The sequence below is a fragment of the Furipterus horrens genome, unplaced genomic scaffold (assembly GCF_987537825.1).
Source record: "Furipterus horrens unplaced genomic scaffold, mFurHor1.1.pri manual_scaffold_5, whole genome shotgun sequence".
Classification (NCBI taxonomy): Eukaryota; Metazoa; Chordata; class Mammalia; order Chiroptera; family Furipteridae; genus Furipterus; species Furipterus horrens.
The window spans coordinates 31,854,463-31,866,636 of record NW_028327175.1 but is presented as its reverse complement, the minus strand read 5'-3'; positions in this window follow the sequence as shown (position 1 = coordinate 31,866,636).

Below are 12,174 nucleotides of genomic sequence, written 5' to 3'. Positions count from 1 at the left end.
TTTCCGTGACTATAAGTCATAATACATTAAAGTTTTTCTGTCCAATCTGAGGGTTTCATGGTATCTCATGGTTTAAGCTAATATTCCCTATGACAACTCAATTCCTACTTGATGGCATAGAATGTACTTTCCTGTTTGAATATTTGGTTATTTTGGCTTTGAGTTTCTATATTTTATAAATGTAATTGTTTCAGGTTGGATATTTGATGTTTTGTTCTCCATTTCAGAGATTGTGAGATATTATGGTAGCCACCAAGAGTACATTTGATGCCTTTGTATATTTGTATAATCAGTTAACTAATACTTAATTCATTTGATACCAATTAGTTTACATTAGAAACGAGTTACCATTGAAAGTAATTGTTTAGGAGTATATATATATTGAACTTTTGTGATAAGGTGATATCTTTATTAATGAGTAAAAATTATGGCTTCTCACATGTTAGAAATTCTATTGAAAGCATATGGATTTTGGCTATTCTACAACATACTTGAATATAAAGTTTTGAACCTAAAATTCTAATGTAAATGAGCCAGATAGCATTTCCAAGAACACAGAAATTAATTAACTACTGTATTTACTTGTTTCTTACTGCTGCTGTGACAAATTACCACAAACTTAATGGCTTAAAACTATGGGGAACTGGTCCACATGGCAATAGTGAATGTAGCTCAGCCCTGGGTCAGAAAACTGACAGGTGTGAGAGGGCACAGAGGAGCCACATTGGCTTTCCCGTGGGAATCAGGCCCGCATTGTACCTGTACTGCTTAAAAGCGTGTTTTTGCTAAAAATCTTCCTCACCCTGAGCTGAAAAACAACAGATGTTTAATGTATAACTTTAAAGTAACTTATCAAGGTCTATTCTGAAATGTTTTAAGGACAGGATGTGACCAATCTCCCATCCTTATCATATCCTTAAATGCACAACATTCTCTTCTTTATTATCTGTAAACCATCTAAAGTAAACTTCGCAAAGAGATTTGTCACTTTGTTTGATGTGATCTACCCAGTGGTGCTCTCACTGATTCAGAGTGGCCGTTCTGTCTCTTTTCTCCACCAGATTAGTGCGGTCCATGTGATTTTGTTCTTCGCATCCACAGCACCGCTGGTCAGAGTCCATGACACAAACAACACAAATGTATCATCTAATAGTTCTGCATTTGGAAGTCTGACATGTTTATAGGAGTCAGGAAAGGAGGAGAGGTCTCTCCTGCTCAGACTCCTGTCTTGGAAAGCTAAGTGAACATGGTACTACTGGCAAAAATGAAGGGAAAGATTTGGAAATGAGGTCAGGAGTTGGTTTGGTTATAGAATCTGACATCTCTCTGGTAAGTACAACCATGGAACTACACCAGTGTTTAATTTGATGTGTGTATAAACTTGCAAATAATAAAAGATTCACGGGAAAGCATGGAGCTAGAAAAGGATAAAGACCATCAGAGATGGTTGGAAGACAGCAGGAAGAAGAGGCCCTGGATCCTCAGAAAAGAGCTATGCATTCTAATCTTAGGAGAAAGACAATGAAAATATTGAAAAAACTTTCAGGGGTCACTGAATATCTTAAAGCCTAGGAAGAATTTAATAAACCCTATGTCAGTGGTTCTCAACCTTCCTAATGTCACGCCCCTTTAATACAGTCACTCATGTTGTGGTGACCCCACCCCTTTAGTACAGTCACTCATGTTGTGGTGACCCCCAACCATAAAATTATTTTCATTTCTACTTCATAACTGTAACTTTGCTATTGTTATGAATCGTAATGTAAATATCTGATAGGCAGGATGTATTTTCATTATTACAAATTGAACATAATTAAAGCATAGTGATTAATCACAAAAAACAATATGTAGTTATATATGCATTTTCCGATGGTCTTAGGTGACCCCTAAGGGGTTGCGACCCACAGGTTGAGAACCACCGCCCTATGTGTTTGTTAATTTATGTCACCTTCAATAGGCCATGGTACACCCAGATAGTTAAACACTATTCCTGGTGTGTCTGTGAGGATAATTCTGAATGACATTAATATTTGACTTAGTCTACTAAGTAAAACAGATTGTCCTCTTCAACGTGAGTCTCATCCAGTTCAATAAAGACCTAAATGAAATAGGAGACTGAGTAAAAAATATTGTCTCTCTTAGGCTGACTGTCTTCAAGCAGCATCAGTGGTTTTCTGCTGTCACACTTGAATTTGAACTGGAACTATACCACTGGCAGTCCTGGGTTTAAACTTCTAAGCCTCCAAAGTCATGTGAGTCAAATTCTTATTATAAACATTATAAACATACATATATACTATTGGTTCTGTTTACTGAAGAACCTTGACTGAGATACCCCGTTTAAAGTTAAAAACAACTACAGTAATGCTATGCTCATATTAAATGAGAAAAAAATCAACTTTTCATTCATAATGCCATAGCCCAAGCTGTTAAATAGTTATGGCATGTAAAAACTGTGTCAGGAATAGAAAACCTTTCTGTATGCATGTTATACTTGATGTATTTAGAGTTCTTACTGAGTAGGGCTCTTAACTGCCATCACTGGTACAGATGGAAAGGTATAATTGATCATGCCTGCTCACTTTCATACTTAACTTATGATCATTGATGACTCAACATTTTCATAAAAAACCTACAGAAAGACAAAGAACAAAACAATGATCTGACTCTTATTTTCACTTGCTAGCTTTGAAATCTCTTGAATGACCATCATGCTCACTACCTTCTTATTTCTCACAGTTTCCTATTTGTCACAACTCCCTGTAGCTCACACCTTACTGTTGGTCACAACTTTCTGTTTGTTACGACTCCCTTCGTATCACAACTTCATCTGTCCCACAGCCAGTGACTGAAAAGACCTAGGCTATGTTCCAGTCACGTCCCACCCTGCACCCCGCACCCTGCCCCCAGCTTCACCCTAGCATCCTTTTCAGCAAAACTTGTTATATCAGAGCACCTATGCAGAATTCAATCCCTCTGTCTACCTCACCTCCTCTCTGTCTCTGTTTCCTGTGCTATCCAAAAATTCCTGCATAATATCCCAATGGCTGACCACCGCGGTATAAAACCCTCACCAATAAAATGCTTTGAAGTTGTAAAAGTCATTGAGAAAGACTAACTTTAATTTTTTCTTAGCTGCAATAAATCGTTCTCAGAGAAACAAATTCTACCACTGAAAAGAGAAAAATAGTAAGGTGCTTACTCAATCCATTTTTAAATGTGGAATCAATAAAACCTACTAGCTTATTGTCTCTGGGTTACCTTTAAAATGGTTCTGAGGGAAGGGTCTATGTACATTAATGCATGCAAATAATTCAGCATTTAACAACAGCATGAAAATTTTCTCAAAGGAAGAAACATATACACATGCTTTCTCATATGCTCTCTAATTTATCATTGTATTCTCCTAAACTCCAAAGTGCTGCATTTTAGGGTTCTATTTAATAAATCAAAACAGCATATTATCTGAAATTAGGAACCAGACAGGACAGCAGCTAAAATTAATTCACCATAGTAATCTCCTCCTAAGAAATTCCCTGAGGGAAAATATTATATGCCCATCTCCATGGGCAGAGATTTAAATATATCTCTCCTGTTAGCTGTATATGCCTAAATCCCTATGCATTAAGTAAAAATGTACCTATCCTCTCAGAAAGAAAACCTAGAAGTCCCTCTAAATGAGTCCAATTAAACTTAATCAAGTGACACATCTACATTTTAGAATCATATTGAATGTTTGAGAGAGCAAACAGGTCTAAAGATAGATGTGCCGAGTACATTTCCAAACATTTCAACCTTTGCCTCACCATTGAAAAGAAAACCCAAACTGAGAGCTATCAACACGACATATGCATATGGAAATCCAATCATCCTCACCCCTTCATCTTGAAGCTACACATGCAAAAATAATAACTGTGTTCAACAGAAGTGCTGTTAAACACTGGTACCCAAATTCCATTTCATTTCACCTCCAGTGGGTTTGGGGTGGGGGGCACTAAGTGGGGTTGGGTTAGTTGAAGATAATGTGATACGGGGCTCGAAGCCCTCCTTGGATTTCAAACAGGTCAACTTGTCAAAGCTTTATGTGGAAGCCAATTACATTAATTTTCCACAGCAGCCAAATACATATTTCATTTCCATCTCCCACAAGAGATGGGGTCCAGGGATCCTGTTTCGAAAAGCTCTTATCACTAAGTAACATTCATACCCCCAAAGGAACCCTTGGCAGCCGGTGGCCCATTGATGTGATTGAGCAAGGCCCAGGCTGCCTGACGCTGCTGCCGAGCCGCTTACAGCTGCACGCGCTGGGAGACAATGGGCATCCGCATCGGCCACATTGTCAATAAATTTCAATTACACTAATTGCCAAGAGTTCAATGAGTGCACTTTGAAAGGGGGGAGAAAGGAATATCAAAAAGGGAGCTTATGCCTCGTAGGGCTAAAGAAAAGGAAGTAATAAATAGTCTGTGTTTTCTAATGGGGGCATTCAAGTATTTTTCAACATGGCTTAACCAGATTTTACAAGCTGTTTCAGCTTCAGGGATCCTGTTTAACATTTCTTTGTTACTGTCTCTAAACAACATATACAGAAACTCAATTATGTGGCATTATATTTCTGGGGAGATTTAATTTCTAAGTTTTTTTTTTTTTTTTTTTTCACATAAATTTGCTCTGCTTGGATGGGCAATGTGCTGAGTGAATTTGGGGAGGCTGTTTTAGGTACAAATGGGACTGCTGCAAATACTAAAATACTAATCCATATGATGGCACAGGACACAGAGTGAAGTGTCCCTGTCACATACATACTTTCAAATAGTTTAAGAAATTTAGCCCTGGCTGGTGTGCCTCAGTGGATTGAGTGCTGGTTTGCAAACCAGAGAGTTGCCAGTTCAATTCCCAGTCAATGTACATGCCTGGGTTCTGGGCCAGGTCCCTGATTGGGGGCGTGTGAGAGGCAATCACACATTGATGTTTCTCTCCCTCTCTTTCTCCTTCCCTTCTCCTCTCTCTAAAAATATATAAATAAAATCTTTAAAAAATAATTGAAGAAATTTAAAAAGAAAAGCCATGTGTTGCTCCAGTGGTCACAAATCAGTGTAGTTGGGTACTGTGCCCTACCTTTGTAAGGTGATGGGATGTTGATGAGTTTTTTGAAATTACATAAATCATTATTATTCACTCACTTTGGTAGTCACAGGAAGGGGCAACGCAAAAAGCAAGAATGGATTCATGCCATTTAGGGGTTTGAGTGGCTTCCCAATGCCTGTTTGTTACCATAGCCCCACTAACATTGGAGCTCTAGAAAGAATATTAGATGTGGAGATATATTCACCATGGGGTTATCATCCAAAGGATCCAAACACTGGAGGCATTCATGTGGACTATCATCTTGCTAAAACCTTTGCTGACCAGGGCATAATGAGAAACCACCTGGTGGCTTCTTCTATAGCTGTGTTTAAAGGGAAATAAGTCAGGCTTCCGTCTACTGGAGGCATCCTTTCTTATGGCTTGTTGCTGCAGGAAGTGTATGGGCATGGAGCCAGCTTTGGTTTTAATCATAGCCTTTAACCTACAAAAAACCAATTCTTCATTTGTGAAATTGAAATAATGGCAAACCCCTTATTTAGAGGACACCGCACCAGGCACTGTACTAAGCCCTTTATAGGTATTAACTCATTTCATCCTCAAATGGAATCCTCAGGGTCATCTCTGCTCATCTTCTGACAAAACCTGAACACCTGAGGAATATGACGTTAGTAAATTATGCTTCAGTAATACTTTTAAGTTATTGTATTGCTTCTCCCAATGATATTTTCATTTTAAACAGTATATCTGTTCATTGGATGAAAAGCTTTGTGCTCTATAAAGGGGTTTTAAGCATCAAGGAGCAGATGGAGAAATTGTAATAGCTTGATCTTTGGAAACATATTCCTAATTACACCCGGAGAGGATTAACAAAAATGAGTGAGGGTCATGACAGCACTTCTGAACACATCCAAGGGAGGCAGTCACTGGGGTTCATTCAATGAAGGATCACGTCCTGGTGACAAAATATGCAATAGTGCGGTACGTGATTTTGTGAATGCTTCATGTGAATGAGCTGTCTATACCAAGGATGAATACAGGGTTATTTTTAATATGGCTCACTGACTTGTCAGGCTCCAATGTGCCTTCAGTTAGTTGTTTGGTTACATGACCCATCCTCCCAATCTCCCCAGATCCTTTATGGTAGAAGGTTCACTTCTGTAGTGAAACAATTTAAAAAAAAAAAAAAAAAAAAACAATGGAATGGGAAAAGTGAGAAAGGGATGTTTAGGGCCACTGGATACTTTGTTCCTCAGAGTGTATGGAACAAAGCTGAGAAGATGTGTGTGTGTGTGTGTGTGTGTGTGTGTGTGTGTATCTCAGAGATTCTTATTTCCTTGTGCTTATAAAAATGTATACAAATATACTTTGAAAAAAATGAGGCAATTCAAAAAAAGGTACAAATGAGATGTGCCTTATTCCTCAAAATCTTACTTACCTTAGCCCTGAAGTTTCTGCTACCCAACAAGAATGGGCAGCGCATTTTATTGAGGGAGGGGTCTGGTCCCCAAAAATGCATTCTCAAAAGGCCATAGTTCTTTCTAGTGATCTCTTATTAGCTTAAGTACTGTGAAAGTAAAACATCTCATCACTTATTTATAGATTTGGGATTAGCCCCTACACATCTATTCACATAATCGACCTTAAAAGAAAGAGTACAGACAAGTTTGTTTGAGGGAGTAGGGAGAAAATAAGTAATTAATGTGTGCATTTTAGCAAAGAATAAAAGGAAACTGAGATTGATTAAGAAAATTCAGGCTGTGAGTGCAAACTTCCAGATGACTGGAGGTGATTGTTCAGGAAGTGATCAGCAAGATATGAGAGAAAATAACTTTTGCATTTGGGGAATATAAGCTCAAAGTTATGTAAAAATAAGAAGAATGCATTGTAGCTTTAAAGAGATACTTTACACTTTAGGAATCAGCTGAGACCAATCCTGCTGAACACAAAGAAAATTAATCCACTCAGTTTATGAAAAGTGAAAATATGAATTAATGTGAAAAGAAAGGAAAAGAAAGACAAAGCAGAAAATGGTTATTTTGATTTGAAATGTAATATATTTATGTTTAAGGGGGTTAAATAGTTTCATCATTGACATTTAGAGAAGTTATTTATTTTTACAAGTTGGGTTTCTTAAGTTTTTTTTTTTTAAGTTGAATTTTCTCTTACCATAGGGCTGTTTTGTCTTTTTTAGTATTTATTTAATGTAGCATACATTGGTGTCATGAGCTATTAAGTATTATGACATTCTGATCAATATCTTTAGAAAAATCCATGAGATAGAATGAAAAAGTATCATCACAGACCTTGATGAGTGTGCAATATTAATTCACTCAAAAGGCTGCACACTTTACTCAGAAGGCAGAATCAACCCTCGGGGAGCATTTACCTACAGGCATTAAGTGATGGCAGTTAAGAATATTGCTGCCTTGGCCTTCAGGAAGGTTAAATGCACCATGAGAACTGTTGTCTTGTGTTATTTCAAGACAAAGAGCAAGTATGAGTTATTATTTCCTAATCTTGACCTTGTTTATTTTTAGAGAAGGCCAGCCCTCTGCTTTCCTCCGAGATCCCAATGATAATATTATCATTGTCTTGTTATAACAATGATGATAATAATGGAAGTCTCACAAAGTGATTCTTACTGAGATCTTCCTGCGTGCCAGGCATTGGGCTAAGTATTTTTGCATGAACAATTCAATTCAATAGTTTAAAATATCCCATGGGGTAGGTATTACTGCTGATTCCATTTTCCAGAGAGGACGTATGAATTTAGAAGAAATATATAACTTCCTTTTAATTACAAGAGTAGTAAATAGTGCAGCAGACTTTTAACCCAGACCACCTATCTGCCCGGGTTGTTAACTACTCAATACTGAGCTTCTTCTGTTCCTTACAAATGCGAGCCAGGAAAAGCAGTCCTATTGCTTGCACAGGTTGGAACAATACAAACTTCGAGTGAGCATCTTTCCCTTGAAACTCATTATTAACTCCAGAAAGTCTGGTGGACTAATACCAAGATGGATTTTTACTATAATATCCCAGTATGGGTGAGGGAACCAGGTTCTGCCAACTGAGTTCAGGTTCTCTATCCCCAAGCACACCTGTGCATGTTGAGGACACCTGCTTCACCTGACATGTGGATCCCAGGTTCCTCTGAGAAACTCAGGTAAGTTTCATGGCTGAACTGAGCTACTTGCTCACTGAGGGAGCTTGAGGGTGATCTGAGTTGCCCTAATAGCTTTGTCTGCCTCTCAATTTTGCTTTGTTTTCCTCCTGGAGAATCCAAAATGTGTGACTAAAATAGGAGCTGAGACATCATTGCTGATGATAACAAAAAAGAAAACCTGAATGAGAACGATGGGCAATTCACCTGAGATCTCTCGTGATAGGGTTCACACTCCAGATACCAACATGCCTCTTCGATGTCCCTTTACCCTGACTCAAGCCCCAAATAGACAGGGTTGTGTCTCTGAGTGCTGAGGTTAATGACGTTATACAGTGCAAATTTTCTTACTTCCATTTTAGAATACAAAAAATCTTATGTCAGTCTTATCCTGTGATTTAATCTCTTGTCCCATTCTAGCAATTTTTTTCATTATATCTCTTAAGAAGTCTGTTAATCAGGCCAAATGGAACAGAAAATTCTCTGCTGATTTCAGTTTCTCAACACACAGCGTAGACTGTTGGCAGGGACTTCTACATAATTACTCAATGATTGTGTACTTCTTTTGAGTGGGAACTTATAGTCCTTTATAACCTTTACAATGGGGAATTCTTCAAAAGATTAAACCATGTTAAATTGTATGCTTTTGCCTTTGTAGGTTTAGATTGTTTTTCTGAAACTTCCAGTGAATGCTTAAGGTGTTTTTGAACTCTGTGAAGCAATGACTCCAGCACACAAGCTAAGTAACCTCCAGAATGTGATGTATTGAACCTGGCAGGAGCCGCTCATTCATCTTTGAAGTAGAGCAGGAGCATCAGTGATTCCGAAAGGCATTACATTAAAATGGAAAGCCCCTGATGGCAATTGAAGGTGGTTTTTTGTTTCTTGTCATCATCCATTTGTATCTGCCAATAGCCTCTAGTTAAATCAATGCTCCTGATAAATATTGCTTGACTGAGGAAATAGAACAAATCATCATTTCTTAGTAATAGCTATTTATCTCCTTTTTGGATAACATTTATTTTTCAGATGTCCACATGCACAACCTGTCCAATTTTATAGGCAATTAACAGTTTAACAGGCAACTTAAAATTAAGACTACTGAATGTGCAAGAGTTTGCTTTCTTGACTGTTAATTTTTTTAAAAAATTAAATTAGAATTAATTATAACCGATTTGATGCATATAAAACATCAAGGACAGAAGCCACTCTTTCCCGGCCCCTTGACTCTGGGTGCCCTGAATTTTTTACTGTCACTCTCACGCTACAGGTTTTCACCAGGCACCGATGCCTACGCTATGCCAGGGGAGCACAAAGCACCTTGATACCTGCAGTCATGGAAGAGAAAGAAATAACAAACATCACAGCCATCAGTGGAAACCACAGGTATGATGAGCGCTGCATAGGAAGGCTAGTGTCTGAGATCACGGGGTAAGGACACATGAACATGGAGGAAGTCTTCCCTGAGCAAGCGACTCTGCAGCTGAGGTTTAAATAATGTGGGCCATTAAGCTATGCCTCACAAGGCAGCTTGTTCCAGGATAACGGAATAGCCTGTGCTGACAGACCTGGAAAATAGCAACCATGAAGAGTGCAAGGAAGGGCAAAGGTGACAAAATAAAGTGAAAAAGGAGTATGGAGCCGATGAGGAAGCTGGAGAGAGACAGACCATGGAAGTGCCTATAGGCCAGACGGTTCGTCTCAGAGTAAGGGCTAACATGTGAGTTGGGGGAAAGTGGTGTTTATATCCCTATTGCTATTTGAAATGGTGCCTCCAGCTGGATTATAGAGAAGGATGGAGACCGTGCGACCGTAAGAGCATATGGCGAGGAGTGGAGGCAATACTGGTGGTGCATTCACATTTCCTTCCAAGTAAGTTTGGTTTTACTCTGAAATCTCCTGGCAGACTGAAAACATTAAATAGTTTCTGGAATAAGACCAACTAGACTGAGACCATCTAGAATGCACACTCCTCTTTTGGGGTTTTGTACTGATGCTAAAAGAAAATGATAAAAATGGACATTTTACAGTTTCCATAGTTTTTTTATGATTTCAAGGACAAATCAACTGCTTCATTCATGAACATAAATAACTTTTCCAAATGACAAAGTCTGCCAGAAAAAGAAAAGGTGACATGACAGAAGTATTTTGACTTCTAAATAGAGATCTAAATTCTAGACTGTGTATGTCTTCTCAATGAATCTGGAGTTGCTAGAAGCAGTGCTATGCTAGTGTAAGCCTGCCCCTGAATGGAAACGCACTGCCCTCTGATGAAGGCATACGTAGCTAGTCTGTGCCATGTGTATTAGTACATAAGTAGAAGTGGTTATAGGTAAATGAATTTGACCATAGTTGTGCTCTCATGAAGCTCGCAATTCAGAATACTGGCGTTGGTCATGAGATCTGGATGTGGTTCATTGAAACAAATTGCCATGCTGATTCTGATATGCATCCTTTTTTAGAAATGGTTATATAACTTTCTTTCCACAGTCCATGTCCTGTGTTGGCAAAGGCCAAAAGGGATAATACTCATATTCTCTTGGTTGTGAGACTGAGGGCCCTATTTTCTTGCTAGCTGTTGGCAAAGGTGGATCTCAGCTCCATGAAGACTTCTGTACTTCCTTGCCACATGGCAGCTTGCTTCTTCATAGCCAGAAGGGAAGACTGTCTCTCTTCAGTTTGATGATATAGAATAGTCATAGAGTAGGTGGCATTCCATCACTTTTGTCAAATTATATTGATGAGAAATTCTGCTCACCCACAAGGAGAGAGAATTACAACAGAGCCTGATTTATTGGGAATCACTTTAGGGTGTGTCTACCACAGAGCATATCCATGAACAAAGTGCCAGATGCTCTTTTCCTCCTTAGCATGAGTTATTTTCTAGAAGGTTATATTGCCATATTTTATTTATGCAGAAATCTTACCACCTACTGATGAGCTTACTAGGCATGTCTAGGTGTTTCCTAATAGCATCACAAATACAACTCAGGACTCAGAGGGAACTCCACTGCACCAAACAAAATGTGTTTAACAATGATATTATTGTATAAAATGAAGGTATTCAGTTTTGCTAAAAAGTTTTTTAAAAGGAGAGATAAATGCCACTTTTAATGTCATTCCTTTTGAAACATTTGTGCAAGGACTCACAGAAAGGAACACAGTATTTATGTTAAAATGTTTTATCTTTATATACTCAAAAGGTCATTACTAGAAATTACACTTTCACATTTCCACCTTAGAATGCATGTATCCTGAGCAGGGCCTCCCTTTTTTATGCTACGAGTTCTCATATTTATATGTATTAAAAATGTGACATGCATTTACTATCATTTAATGAATTCAGCAATGAATCAACTTTGTCTTTTGATTTCATTGTGGCAAAATCACTGAAGTTCATTCATTCATCACTCATTTTTATCATGTTTTTTCTACTTGTCAGGAAAGATGTGTAGGCACCAACATGACAGATATAAATCCTGCCCTTGTAGATTTTATGTGGATCTATGAATCATGTTTCTCGCTCATCAAAATCTGGTCTTGTCACCCTGTACTATGACACTGCAATGCAGAGGTCTACAAGGAGCTCTTTGGCTTGGCAGAACATATGGTGTTGTGTTTAGAATCCCTGTGATGACAACACTCTTATAACTTGCCCACACTGGGCAAACGGGCACCTAGATGTTCTTGCTTTCATGGCTTCTGAGTTTCATGATCCCAACTTTCTGCCTTTTGTCTTGGATTTGGTTTTCATACTTCCTAACACTCCACTTAATCTTACCTGCTGTGCTCTTAAAGGTATATCTCTTGTGCAATTATAGGTGCCCGGGAGTTATGCAGTTTCTCGTCTGCTGTGCAGAAGCTATGGCATCTTCCTGAGTGTTTCTCAGATTTTTTCTTTACCTTTAGTTTCTCAAGCATCA